Source organism: Pongo pygmaeus, chromosome 3, assembly GCF_028885625.2.
Source record: "Pongo pygmaeus isolate AG05252 chromosome 3, NHGRI_mPonPyg2-v2.0_pri, whole genome shotgun sequence".
In the NCBI taxonomy this organism is placed as follows: Eukaryota; Metazoa; Chordata; class Mammalia; order Primates; family Hominidae; genus Pongo; species Pongo pygmaeus.
This window is the reverse complement of record NC_072376.2, coordinates 149747201-149761843: the sequence shown is the minus strand read 5'-3', so window position 1 is coordinate 149761843 and position 14643 is coordinate 149747201. Positions and strand designations below refer to the sequence as shown.

Below are 14643 nucleotides of genomic sequence, written 5' to 3'. Positions count from 1 at the left end.
AGAAGAGCAGGGGGGAAATCCACCCCCATGATCCAATCACCTCCGACCATGTACCTCGCCCAACATTGGGGATTACAATTCAACATGAGATTTGGGTGGGGACGCAGAGCCAAACTGTATCACTAGCAGTATCCTAACTCTGGGTATAAAGAACCATGAATAAAACAAGAATAATTTCTGCATGTAGAATTGGAAGTCTATATTAAGAAACAAAGGAAAGGCCAGGCATGGTGGCTTATGCCTGTAATTCTAGCACTTTTGGATGCTGAGGCAGGTGGATCACTTGAGCTCAGGAGTTTGAGACCAGCCTGAGCAACATGGCAAAACCCCATCTCTACAAAAAATACAAAAATTACCTAGGTGTGTTGGCACGTACCTCCAGCTACTCAGGAGGCTGAGGTGGGAGGATTGGTTGAACCTGGGACGCAGAGATTGAGGTGAGCTAAGATCATACCACTAAATTCCGGTCTGGGTGACAGAATAAGATCCTCTCCCTAAAAAAAAAAAAAAAAAAAAAAAAAAAAAAAGGCACAAAATAATACAAGAAATTTTAAAAACTAAAAATGTTTTTAAAAATCCAAGTCTTGGCCGGGAGCGGTGGCTCACTCTTGTAATCCCAGCACTTTGGGAGGCCAAGGTGGGTGGATCACGAGGTCAGGAGATCGAGACCATGGTGAAACCCCGTTTCTACTAAAAATACAAAAAATTAGCCGGGCATGGTGGCGGGCGCCTGTAGTCCCAGCTACTCGGAGACGCTCAGGCAGGAGAATGGCGTGAACCCGGGAGGCAGAGCTTGCAGTGAGCCGAGATCGTGCCACTGCACTCCAGCCTGGGTGACAGAGCAAGACTCCTTCTTAAAAAAAAAAAAAATCCAAGTCTTAAAAGGGATTAGTGCTCTGAAAGAAACAGAGTAATAGGCAATGTTGTGGGGTATGTATGTGTGTGTGTCTGTTAAACGGTGGAAGTCGTACTTTCAAAGGTAATCATTGGTTCTCTCACAAGGAGATCCTGTATTAAGTCAAAGTCTTTATTAGTCAGCTGGGATTACCATAACAGAACACCACAGACTGGGTGTCTTAAAAAGCAGAATTTTTTTTCCACAGTTCTGAAATCTAGAATTCCAAGATCATGCTTCCAGCAATTTGATTTCTGGTGAGGGCTCTCTTCCTGGCTTGCAGATGAGCCCCTTCCCACTGTGTTTTCACAGGATCTTTCCTTTGTGCTCATACAGGGTGGATGAGCTCTCTGAGTCTCTTCTTTTAAGGACATTAACCCTGTCAGATCAACACTCTACTCCTATGACTTCATTTAACCTTAGTTGCCTCTGTAAAGTCCCTGTCTTAAAATACAGACACATTGGGGTGCAGGGCTTCGGTATATGAATGGGAGGTTGTGTGGATCATAATCACTCAGCCCAAAAGACAAGCATAAGAAGGTAACTTCCATGAGTGTGGACAGGGTAAGAAAAGAAATCTGTATATGTCTTGGCATATTTCAATGACTGAAAGAAACCCAATGTGAATAGCAGAATTGGTAAGTTGGGGCAATTATGAGCTAACGAAAGATTAGAATAGAACGATAGGGTGGGGACCTACAGGTCATGTTTTTCAGATTTTATTTTAAACATGAAGAAAAACCATTGAAGGCATGAAGCTGAGTGGTAATAAAATGCAATGTGTTTTGAAAGCATCACTATTTTGATTTCATGGAACAAATTGTAGGTAATCCTTAATATACAGGGAGTCATCAAATACAGTATACCAAGAAGTAAAAAATAGGCAACAGTATGATCAAAGTATTTACAGAATTAATATGTTACAATATATTTAAGCTCCTTCTGTTAATAAAAGGAATATTAATTAAAAGCATCAGTGAGATGTTATTTTTATCTCATCAAATGTTTATTAATGGGGCCCAGCTAAGGTAAAATTCAACCAGTGTATTGGAGTAGGACCGAGATAAGATGATACAAAAAGCAAAACAAACAAACAGACAAACATGGAATTCAGCAGCCCTAAGTAACTATATGTCATCAAGAAAACAGAAACTTCACTCTTGTTTTTATTTTTCAGACAGTGCCAGCCCCCAATGACCATACAGAAACCTGTCAGGGTACTTTCGGTTACAGTGCCGGTGGAGGTTCTATTGGGAATTATGTTAGTCTATTGGGGCTTTTATAACAAACAAACATTAGGCTGGGTGTCTTACAAGTAACAGAAATTGCTCACAGTTCTTGAGACTGAGAAGTCCAAGATTAAGGTACTGGCTGATGTGGTGACTGTTGAAGATCTGCTTGATTCACAGATGGTACTTTCTCACTGTGTCTTCCTGTGGTGAGAGAAGAAAAGTGACTCTCTGGAGTCACTTTTTTTTTTTTTTTTTTTTTTTTGAGATGGAGTCTCACTCTGTCTCCAGGCTGGAGTGCAGTGGTGCAATCTCAGCTCACTACAACCTCCGCCTCCCGGGTTCAAGCGATTCTTCTGCCTCAGCCTCCCAAGTAGCTGGGACTACAGGCATGCACCACCACGTTCATCTAATGTTTGTATTTTTAGTAGAGACGGGGTTTCACCATGTTGGCCAGGATGGTCTCTATCTCTTGACCTTGTGATCCACCCGCCTTGGCCTCCCAAAGTGCTGGGATTACAGGCGTGAGCCACCGCACCTGGCCTAGAGTCACTTTTATAAAGTACTTCTCCTATTCATAAGGGCTCAACCCTTATGACCTAATCACCTCCCAAATGCCCCACCTCCTACTACCGTCACCTTGTGGGTTAGGATTTCAGCATATGAATTTTGGGAAGACACAAATGCTTAGATCATAGCAGCAATTATTTGAGCAGATGCAGAGGAATTGTGATGTGGAGAAAAACTAAATTTTCTGAAATGGTCTGTCAAATTCTACCCAAGGAAAATATAGCTATACCCTAATACCAACAGTGCCCCAAGTGAGGATGGTACAGGTTAATGTCAAGAAAGCAGTCATTCTTCTGTTTCCTCTTGTCTGGCTAAGAGACAGGCTCTCTAGAGCAGAGGAAACCAGAAATAGCCACATTCCAAAAATTACAGAAAAATATACTCATGGAGAGAGAAATGCTTGAGGAAGGAACTATGAAGAATTATTCAAGGTATTAATGCCTGAGAGATTGGCCCAATGCAGATGTGAGGCTTAGAGAAATGGAAAATAGTTGCTCTTATAAAAGACATTTCCATTTTGTGGTAGATTGGTACACCAACCTCAGTCAAGCAACATGGCAAAGATTAACCTTTAAATGAGTTAATATCCTGTAATTTTAGTTCAGGGAAACTGTCCTAAAGAAGTTATCAGAAACTCCAGGAATCCTCCACAATATTAGTTACAATGTTATTTATATTAAGAAAATAGTAGAAATGATTACATGTTATGTAGCTATCCAAATTGTATTTGCAAAATATTTTATTCTCATGCATATCTTTTCACAATATATTGATAGGAGAAAACATGTACATATTTACCTAGGGTTTATATCTATATATATCTAGATATAGATATATATATAGACACACATGCACATAAATATGTATATATTAAAAGGAAACTTCCTAAACTAATAACAATGATCATCTTTCGTAGGTAGGTAGTGTTACTGATGGCATTCCAAAAATATCTTTATTTTCAAAACTTCTATAACAATCATGTGTTGCTTTCCTTTTTGTGGCTATTTGCAAAATAAAATATGTACTTTTCTCAGTGTAAAAGATTCAGACAACACTGAGATATGTGAGAGCTGTATTATATTTTAGGAAAGTCACTTCTGAGGATATTATATAATTACAGGTTTGCATAGTTCAAGCCTAAAGTAATTCCAAAATAATTTCTGTTATAGAAAAGCCAATGGAGAAATGTGGTCTCAGAAAACAGGAATTTCCAATCACAGCACATACATCTCCTATGATATATTTTTTCTCTAATTACACTTTTTATTTCATCAAAAATAAAATTGCAACATTTAAAACTTGACCTTCTCTGTAAATTTTTTTTTATTTTACTTTAAGTTCTGGGATACAGTGCAGAACATGCAGGTTTGTTACATAGGGACACGTGTGCCATGGTGGTTTGCTATACCTATTAACCCATAATCTAGGTTTTAAGCCCCGCATACTTTAGCTATTTTTCCCTCCCCTCACCCCTATCACCTGACAGGCCCCAGTGTGTGTTGTTCTCCTCCCTGTGTCCATGTGTTCTAATTGTTCAACTCCCACTTATGAGTGAGAACATGCAGTGTTTGGTTTTCTGTTCCTGTATTAGTTTGCTGAGGAGGATGGTTTCCAGCTTCATCCATGTCCCTGAAAAGGACATTATCTCATTTCTTTTTTATGGCAGCATAGTATTCCATGGTGTATATGTACTACATTTTCTTTACCCAGTCTATCATTGATGGACATTTGGGTTGGTTCCATGTCTTAGCTACTGTAAACAGTGCTACAATAAACATACGTGTACATGTGTCTTTATAGTAGAATAATTTATATTCTTTTGGGTATATACCCAGTAATGGGATTGCTGATTCAAATGGTATTTCTGCTTCTAGATGCTTGAACACTGTCTTCCACACTGTCTTCCACAATGGTTGAACAAATTTACATTCCCAACAACAGTGTAAAAGCGTTCCTTATTGTCCATATCACTACCAGGCTTTTGGTGAAAGCCATTCAAGTCTCTAGTAAGTTCCAAACTTTCCCACATTTTCCTGTCTTCTTCTGAGGTCTCCAAACTGTTCCTCCCTCTGCCTGTTACCCAGTTCCAAAGTTGCTTCCACATTTTTGGGTATCTTTTCAGCAATGCCCCACTCTACTGGTACCAATTTACTGTATTAATCCGTTTTCACACTGCTGTTAAAGACATACCTGAGACTGGGAAGAAAAAGAGGTTTAATTGGACTTACAGTTCCACGTGGCTGGGGAAGTTCTCACAATCATGGTGGAGAGTGAAAGGCACTTCTTACATGGGGGCATCAAGAGAGAATGAGGATGAAGCAAAAGTGGAAACCCCTGATAAAATCATCAGATCTCATGATACTTATTCACTATCATGAGACTAATATGGGAAAGATCGGACCACATGTTTCAATTACCTCCACTGGGTCCCTTCCACAACACATGGGAATTATGGGAGATACGGTTTAAGTTGAGATTTGGGTAAGGGCACAGCCAAACCATATCAATCCCTTCCTTACACTTTATACAAAAATAAACTCAAGATGGATTAAAGACTTAAATGTAAAACCCAAAACCATAAAAACCCTAGAAGAAAACCTAGGCAATACCACTCAGGACGTGGGCATGGGCAACAATTTCACGGCAAAAATGCTAAAAGTAATTGAAAGAAAAGCTAAAATTGACAAATGGGATTTAATTAAAATAAAGAGCTGCACAGCAAAAGAAACTATCATCAGAGTGAACAGGCAACCTACAGAATGGGAGAAAATTTTTGCAATCTACCCATCTGACAAAGGGCTAATATCCAGAACCTACAAGGGACTTAAATAAATTTACTAGAAATTTAACATGACTAATTGAGTTCCAAAGTTTTTGTTGCCAGGCAGCACTTATCAGAACATGCATGCACTGGTCCTATTATTTAATTAATTCTTAGATTGTATTGCCATAGATAAAGAATATTTTCAAGTTATAACAAATGTGAATGTCAAAATAATAGCACAGGTGTTGTAAAATTTTTCTGGAAAATTCCAATGTACGCAAATGAACATTGTAACTTAGAAGAAGTGCAGAAAATAGGAGGAAAATGGATATTTCTGTTTAAGAGCTAAAGTGATACTGATACAGGGAGAGACCAAGGAAATGCTGGGTAGAAAAGGGTAGGATCTCTGACAAGGGTTCCACCCTCAGGCTTGTGCCCATGAACTTAAGTAAGAACAGGCACTCCTGTTTCTGTGCCCAAATGTTGCATTTTCTAAGACCATTCTGGCCCACAATGCCCCCATCCTATGCCCATAAAAACCTGAGACCCTAGCAAGCACAGACACAAGTAGCTGGATGTCAAGAGAAGCCGAAGAGCACACCAACAGACACCAGCAGATACTAGCAGGCCAGTGGGGTGGGACAACGTGAAATTTGGTTGGGGGCAGTCAGAAGAGAGGCCACCAGGCTGCCCAACTCCAGGAGAAGACCACCTTCCCACTTCATCCCCCTTCTGGCTCCCCATCCACCTCTCTGAGAGCTCCTCCATCACTCAGTAAAACTTTGCACCCATCCTCCATGCCCATGTGGTGATGTGATTTTTCTGTATACCAGGGCAAGAACCCAGGATACAGAAAGCCCTCTGTCCTTGTGATAAGGCAGAGGGTCTAATTGCACTGATTAACACAAGCCGCCTACAGACAGCAAAGCTGAAGGAGCACACTGTAACACATGCCCACCGGATCTTCAAGAGCTGTAAACACTCAACCCTAGATGCTGCTGTGGGGCTGGAGCCCAAAAATGCTTCCCAGGATCTGCCTGTCTGCGTGCTCCCCCTAGGGGTTTGAGCAGCAGGACACAGAAGAATTGAGCCACACCCCTGTCATACTCCCTGTGAGGAGGATAAAGGAACATCTCCCATTTCATCACTAGCTTATGGCAATCACTGAAATACAGGGCAGAATGAACCTGATCTGGTGGATTTTTCATGACAACAGTCTTCATAATAAAAAAATTAATATTTTACGTATTATTGTTTTATAACATAGAATTACACTGCATATGTAATACAATACACCATGACTATCCCCCCAACAGACACACAGACATACACACACACATACGTAAACACACACATCTACACACAAACTCACGTATACACACACACACTTTATCTCCTGTTATCAAGGTACTATCTCTTTCCAGAATTAGCCACTTAACAGTTTCGTGTTGGTGCCTCCAATAAGTGATTTTATTAATATACATATATTTAGTATATTGTATTACTTATAATAAAAGTACAACACAATGAAATAAATTACTTAATCTCATTTTTTCTTTAATTTAGAAATTATCTCAATATCACTTGGTTGCAGTGCTAACAAAATTCTTACGTGCACGGTAACATTAGTTATATTGACTGGCTCATAAATCTGTTCCTATAATCTAAAATCTAAGAATTTAGTTACAAGAAAATTCTCCTTAGAATGTGTTCTCTAGGTCTATATTATGACTTCAGCGTATTTACCTAGATATGGATAGACAAATTTTGAAAGTATGAATTTCACACTTTTCTATTAATCAGTATTATTACTTCTATAAATAACAAAAATGGGGGAAAGGAAGAAAGCCATCTTTTCCATTTTACTTAGTAAAATACTTAACAAAAGATAATTGACTCATCAACAGCATATGGTTTTCTTGTAAAATAAAAGCCAGCTATAAATATTGAACTATGCTCATGCCTCATTAGAGGTAATTTAAGGACATTTATGAAGAATACTTATATTGGATTAGAGCTAAATTATTTTCCTATATGTGAGATGACGGTAAAAATGTTTGCTTTAGAAAGAAAGAAAGAGAGAAAACACCAATTTGAAAAAGGGTTCATTAAGTATTTATGAATAAAATCTTATTTAGATTAAATTTCACCCCAATGAAGCAATTATAAATTTGAGATCACTATGGTTTGAATGTGCTTCCTCCAAAAATTTGCTTTAGAAACTTAACCCCAAATGCAACAGTGCTGGGAGTTAGGGCCTCCTGGGAGATGTTTAGGTCATGAGAGCTCTGCCCTCATGAATGGATCAATGCTGCTATAACTTGGGGAAGTGGTTGCCATCTCTTCCTCTTTTCTGTCATGTGAAGACACAGAGTTCTTTCCTGCATGGAGGATGAAGCATACAAGGTGTCATTTTGGAAGCAGAGACTGGGCCTTCATCAGACACCAAACCTTCCAGCACACTGATCTTGGACTTCTCAGCCCCCTGAACTGTGAAAAATGCATTTTATTTATAAATTACTTAGTCTCAAGTATTCTGTTATAGCAGCACAAAATGAACTAAGAAAGTACATTACTACATTAAAATGTTGCCTTTTCTAAGTTTCTCCTCTTATATGAAACTGGGTACCTCTTTAGTTACTTTTTTCCATATGTAGTATGATTCTGACTAGCAAATCAGCATGCAACTGCCACTTCAGCAATTAATAATTTCCTAAACATCATTGCAAATTTCCATAATCATCATGGTTAAAATACAGTGAATCTACTAATAAAGATATGTCATGAACAGAACACAAAATAGTTAGAAGGATCCAAAGAATTTTTGATGATGAAAGAAAAGAAGTTTAGCTAAAGAAATAAGTTTTTGCTAGCAGAGACTGACATTGATGGCAAATTCTTATATCCATTTCCCAACCTTATGTAATTACATTTGGCTTTTTTGATGATGATATTTCCTTAAATTTTACTTAAACACAAATAGTCCAAGTTACATTATTTTATTAGACTTTTAAGAAGCAGAAAAATATGAATTTATGATAAAGATTGATCAGGGTTGCTATTGTCATATTTTTCAATAAATCAACCCACAATGACTCAGTATTTCAGCAGAAATGTTGTATGTGTGCGTATTTCCAGCTTTTGTGTCTCTGTAAGAAAAAGGTGCTTAACAGATGGAACAATATTGAACTTTACCCAGAGTTACATTCATCTTATGTGCAAGTCTATGCAACAAGCAAGCCAACTTGACAGTTTAATTCCACATTAGGATAATGCTTGGAAGGGTAATCCTATTTGCACTGCAGGATAAGGATGCCTGCATACTGGCTTTGGCCTATAAAACTGTTAGCTATAAATTCTGAGCTGGCATTATGAGCTTCTTAACTTTTAAAGCAGCTTTTTCTTAGCATCTTATTGCCAAGAGTGGGTTATTTGCCCCATAAATCCACCTAACCCATTATATTTTTCTTTTTAAAATCAGTTGGCAAATTTACCCAAAGTAATAAAATCTACTTTTCATTTGGATTATCTTATTTTGGACAAAATAATCACATGCATGTAAAAGAGGCAGAATGAGTTATAAATTCAACATTTTTGTTTGTGAGAGTAGTTTTAAAGAATGCCAGAACATTTTTATTTTTACTGTATTTAAGGATAAAACAAAATCAAACAACTGCTCATTTGAGTCGAGATAAATGTTCACAATATTTTTGTAAGGAAAATAAAAGGATAAATTAAAATACCTTTTTGTTTACTTACTTTTTATAAACTAGCACATAAATCTGATTAGATAACATACCCAGCCCACGAGTTTATATAATAGACATAATTAATGTCTATACTTTGCTGCTATAGAGTGACCAGACATGGGCACAGGAAGATGAGTTCCAAGGACTCCTGAGCGATGTCTTCCTTGCCTTCTCCATTCAAACACTAGCTAGATATCTGAGGCTTCAAGAAGCCAAGTTTGAACGAAAGTATCTTGAAGCCAAGCATTTTTGCTCCTAGCTCTTAGTTTTCCAAATTGAGATGTTACATTAAATTAAAATGAAAACCCTCCGTAAAGAATCCTTTAGCAGACAAAGCCAGTTAGACCTCATAAAGGACCCCAACCTTGCTTCATTTGCAAACATAAGTGAAACAACTGAAGCTATTTATTGTAAATGCCTATATAATTTAACTTAAAAATATAACTTATGCTCAACCAATCAGAAGAAACCAACAAACTTAAAATTAGATAACTAAATATTTTCCAAAGGATAGACCAAATAAATCTGTATAACTGTATAACTGTCAGTGATCAAATATTTGTCTGTCTTCTCTGTTAGTCCCATAAAAGCCAATACCTTATATTTCCTAAGGGAAGCTTTTAAACAACTTCTGGTGTAGAGCTGCCCAAATCATGACTATTGTTTGCTCAAATGAACTCTTCAAATTTTTACTGTGGCTCAGTTTATTTTTTAACAGAGAAAAATCTGCCTGGGACCTCAAGTCTTAGATGGAATGTTTACCTTAGAATCTACATGTCCTGCCATCTCTTTTAGCTCAGAAAGGGAGTGATTGTGAGAAAAGGTTTGAAGGCATGAAATTCTGTCCTATGTTTCCATACCTACCTCACTGAGATTACGTCTTTTTTCAATTTCTTAGTGCTTTAATCTGTTTGTCATTTTATTTTTTCGTTTTATATTGCATTTCCATAATCCATTGCCATTTTCCCTTTAAGTTATTCTTTTCAATTAGTTATAATTTAGTTTGACACAGAATCATCTAATTTATATTTGCCTATAAGAATAATTTATATCTTAACTATATTAATTATTTAATTAATAGACTACTTTCTGAGAGCAGTTTTATGTTCATGGCAAAATTGAGTAGAAAGTACACAGTTCCCTCCCTGGTGCCTCTCTCCTTCCCACACACATTGACTATGTTAATTTTTATTTTTGTTGTCTTAATTATATTTTTCAGTTTAAATATCATTAGATATTGTTTTTAAATTTATGTTTAAATTTATGTTATGTTTATGTTATGTTTATGTTATGTTATGTTATGTTTATGTTTAAATTTATGTTTATGTTTAAATTTATGTTATGTTTAAATTTATGTTTAAATTTATGTTTAAAATTATGCCTGCGGCATATTCAGTATTAAAGTCCGAAACTAGTTCGGATTCTCCTTCGGTGAGGTCGAAGGGGGCTCCGTTGGTCTCTGCTAGTGTTGAGATAAATCATATTATGGCCAAAGGTCATGATGGCAGAAGTAGTCATAAGTGCTCTTGTGTTGTGATGAGGGTGGAGAGGTTGAATGAACCACTTATTAGTAGTACTGACAATAGGATGAGGGCTAGGGTGATTTCGTATGAGATCGTTTGGGCTACTGCCCGTAATGCGCCGATTAGGGAGTAGTTTGAGTTTGACGCTCATCCTGATCAGAGGATGGAGTAGACGGTTAGGCTGGATGTGGCTAGGATGAATAGGAGACCTAAATTGAGGTTGCTTAAGGGGTTGGGCATGGGGAGGAGGGCTCATAATAGGAGGGCAATGGTGAGGGCTAGGGCGGGGGAGATGATATAAAGGGTGATGGTTGATGTGGAAGGTTTTAGGGGTTCTTTGGTGAATAGTTTTAGGGTGTTGGCAAAGGGTTGTAGTAGGCTGTAGGGGCCTACAATGTTAGGCCCTTTGCGTAGTTGTGTATAGCCTAGGATTTTTCGTTCGGTTAGCATTAGAAACGCTATGGCGATTAGGATGGATATAATGAGGAGCAGGAGGTTAATTATAGGTATTTTGTTAAGAAGAGGAGTTGAACCTCTGACTGTAAAGCTTTAAATTTTATGCAATTACCGGGCTCTGCCATCTTAACAAACCCTTTTCTTGGGTGGGTGTTGGTGTGGTGTTAAATTGAGATGATATCATTTATTTGGGAAAGGCGCTTTGTGAAGTAGGCCCCATTTCTCTTGTCCTTTCGTACAGGGAGAAATGTGAAATAGATAGAAACCGACCTGGATTGCTCCGGTCTGAACTCAGATCACGTAGGACTTTAATCATTGAACAAACGAACCTTTAATAGCGGCTGCACCATTGGGATGTCCTGATCCAGCATCGAGGTCGTAAACCCTGTTGTTGATATGGACTCTAGAACAGGATTGCGCTGTTATCCCTAGGGTAACTTGTTCCGTTGGTCAAGTTGTTGGATCAATTGTGTGTGGAAGTTCGCTTTGACTTGTGAAGTCTCAACATGTGTTTCTCGGAGGTTGGGTTGTACTCCGAGGTCGCCCCAACCGAAATCTCTAGTGCAGGTTTAGTGGTTTAGAGCCTGTGGGCTTGTTGGGTGTTATTTGCACTGGTAAATTGAAGCTCCATAGGGTCTTCTCGTCTTGTTATATTATGCCCGCCTCTTCACGGGCAGGAAACCCGAACAAAAAAGGAAGGAATCGAACCTCCTAAAGCTGATTTCAAGCCAGCCCCATAACCTCCATGACTTTTTCAAAAGGTACTAGAAAAAAATATTTCGTAACTTTGTCAAAGTTGAATTACAGGTCAGACCCTGTGTATCTTAATGGCGCACGCAGCACAGGTAGGTCTACAAGATGCTACCTCTCCTATCATAGAAGAATTGGTCATCTTTCATGACCACTCCCTCATAATCATTTTCCTAATCTGCTTCCTAGTCCTGTACGCCCTTTTCCTAACACTCACAACAAAACTCACCAACACTAGCATCTCAGACGCCCAGGAGATAGAAACTATTTGAACTATCTTACCAGCCATCATCCTAGTTCTAATCGCCCTCCCATCTCTACGCATTCTCTACCTAACAGACGAAATCAACGACCCCTCTTTTACCATCAAATCAATCGGCCATCAGTGATATTGAACCTATGAATATACTGACTATGGCAGATTGATCTTCAATTCTTACATGCTCCCACCACTATTCCTAGAACCAGGGGACCTTCGACTCCTTGATGTCGACAATCGAGTAGTCCTCCCAGTTGAAGCCCCCGTTCGCATAATAATTACATCCCAAGACGTCTTACACTCATGAACCGTCCCCTCACTAGGCCTAAAAACAGATGCAATCCCTGGACGCCTAAACCAAACCACATTCACTGCCACACGGCCAGGAGTATATTATGGCCAATGTTCAGAGATCTGCGGAGCTAATCACAGCTTTATACCTATTGTTCTAGAACTAATCCCCCTAAAAATCTTTGAAATAGGGCCTGTATTCACTTTATAGCCCTTCTACCCACCCCGCAGCCCATTCCACTTCCCTTTCTGAGACTCACTGCAAAGCTAACCTAGCATTAACCTTTTAAGTTAAAGACTAAGAGAATCAACCTCTCTTTGCAGTGAAATGCCACAACTAAATACCACCACATGACCCACCATCATCACCCCAGTACTTCTCGCACTATTCCTCATCACTCAACTAAAACTATTAAATACACACCTCCATCCACCCACTCCACCAAAATTTACTGAAACAAAAAACCACGCCAAACCCTGAGAACTAAAATGAACAAAAGTTTATTCGCCTCATTCATTACCCCCACGGTACTAGGCCTACCCGCCGCAGTACCAATCATTCTATTTCCCCCCTTTCTGGTCCCCACCTCCAAATATTTCATCAACAACCGACTAATCGCCATTCAACAATGACTAATCCGACTCACCTTAAAGCACATAATAACTACCCATAATATTAAAGGACGAACTTGATCCCTCATACTAACATCCCTAATCATTTTCATCGCCTCAACCAACCTCCTGGGACTCCTCCCCTACTCATTTACACCAACTACCCAGCTATTTATAAATCTAGCTATAGCAGTCCCCCTATGAGCAAGCACGGTAGCTATAGGCCTCCGCTTCAAAGCCAAAATCACCCTAACCCACCTCTTACCACAAGGTACGCCCACACCCCTTATCCCCATACTAATTATTATTGAAACTATCAGCCTTTTTATTCAACCACTAGCTTTAGCCGTACGCCTAACTGCCAATATCACTGCAGGCCACCTACTCATGCACTTAATCGGAGTTACTTTGATAGAGTAAAAAATAGAGGTCTAAATCCCCTTATTTCTAGGACCGTGGGAATTGAACCCACCCCTGAGAATCCAAAATTATCCGTGCCACCTGTCACACCCTATCCTAAAGTAAGGTCAGCTAAATAAGCTATCGGGCCCATACCCTGAAAATGTTGGTTACATCCTTCCCATACTAATTAACCCCTTAGCCCAGCCCATCATCTACCTCACCATCTTCACAGGCACACTTATTACAGCACTAAGCTCCCACTGATTCTTTGCCTGACTGGGCTTAGAAATAAACATACTCGCTTTCATCCGAGTCCTAACCAAAAAAATAAGCCCCCGCTCCACAGAGGCCGCTATTAAATATTTCCTCACACAGGCAACCGCGTCCATAATTCTCCTAATAGCCATCCTCTCCAACAACGTATTTTCTGGGCAATGAACCACAGCCAACACCAACAACCAATACTCATCGCTGATAGTTGTGACCGCCCTGGCAATAAAACTGGGAATAGCCCCCTTTCACTTCTGAGTCCCAGAAGTCACCCAAGGAGTCCCCCTGACATCCGGCCTACTCCTCCTTACATGACAAAAATTAGCCCCCATTTCAATTATATACCAAATATCCCCATCAGTAGACGTAAACGTCCTCCTCACCCTCTCAATTTTATCTATCCTAGTGGGCAGCTGAGGTGGACTAAACCAAACCCAACTGCGTAAAATCCTGGCATACTCCTCAATCACCCATATGGGCTGAATAATAGCAGTACTACCGTATAATCCAAACATCACCATCCTCAACCTGATCATCTACATCACCCTGACAACTACCGCATTCCTAATTCTCAACTTAAACTCTAGTACCACAATCCTACTATTATCTCGCACCTGAAACAAGCTAACATGACTAATACCCCTAATCCCATCAACCCTACTATCCCTAGGGGGCCTGCCACCACTAACCGGCTTCCTACCCAAAAGAGCTATCATCGAAGAATTTACAAAAAATGGCAGTCTCATTACCCCCACAATCATAGCTATTATCACCCTCCTCAACCTCTACTTCTACGTACGCCTAATCTACTCCACCTCAATCACGCTACTCCCCATATCCAACAACGTGAAAATAAAATGACAATTCGAAAAC

At 39.2% G+C, this 14643-nt stretch overlaps 1 pseudogene; it reads left to right on the top strand.

The window, feature by feature from the left end:
- Positions 1-11998: 11998 nt before the first annotated feature.
- Positions 11999-12697, top strand: LOC129034977 (cytochrome c oxidase subunit 2-like; annotated as a pseudogene).
- Positions 12698-14643: the final 1946 nt, after the last annotated feature.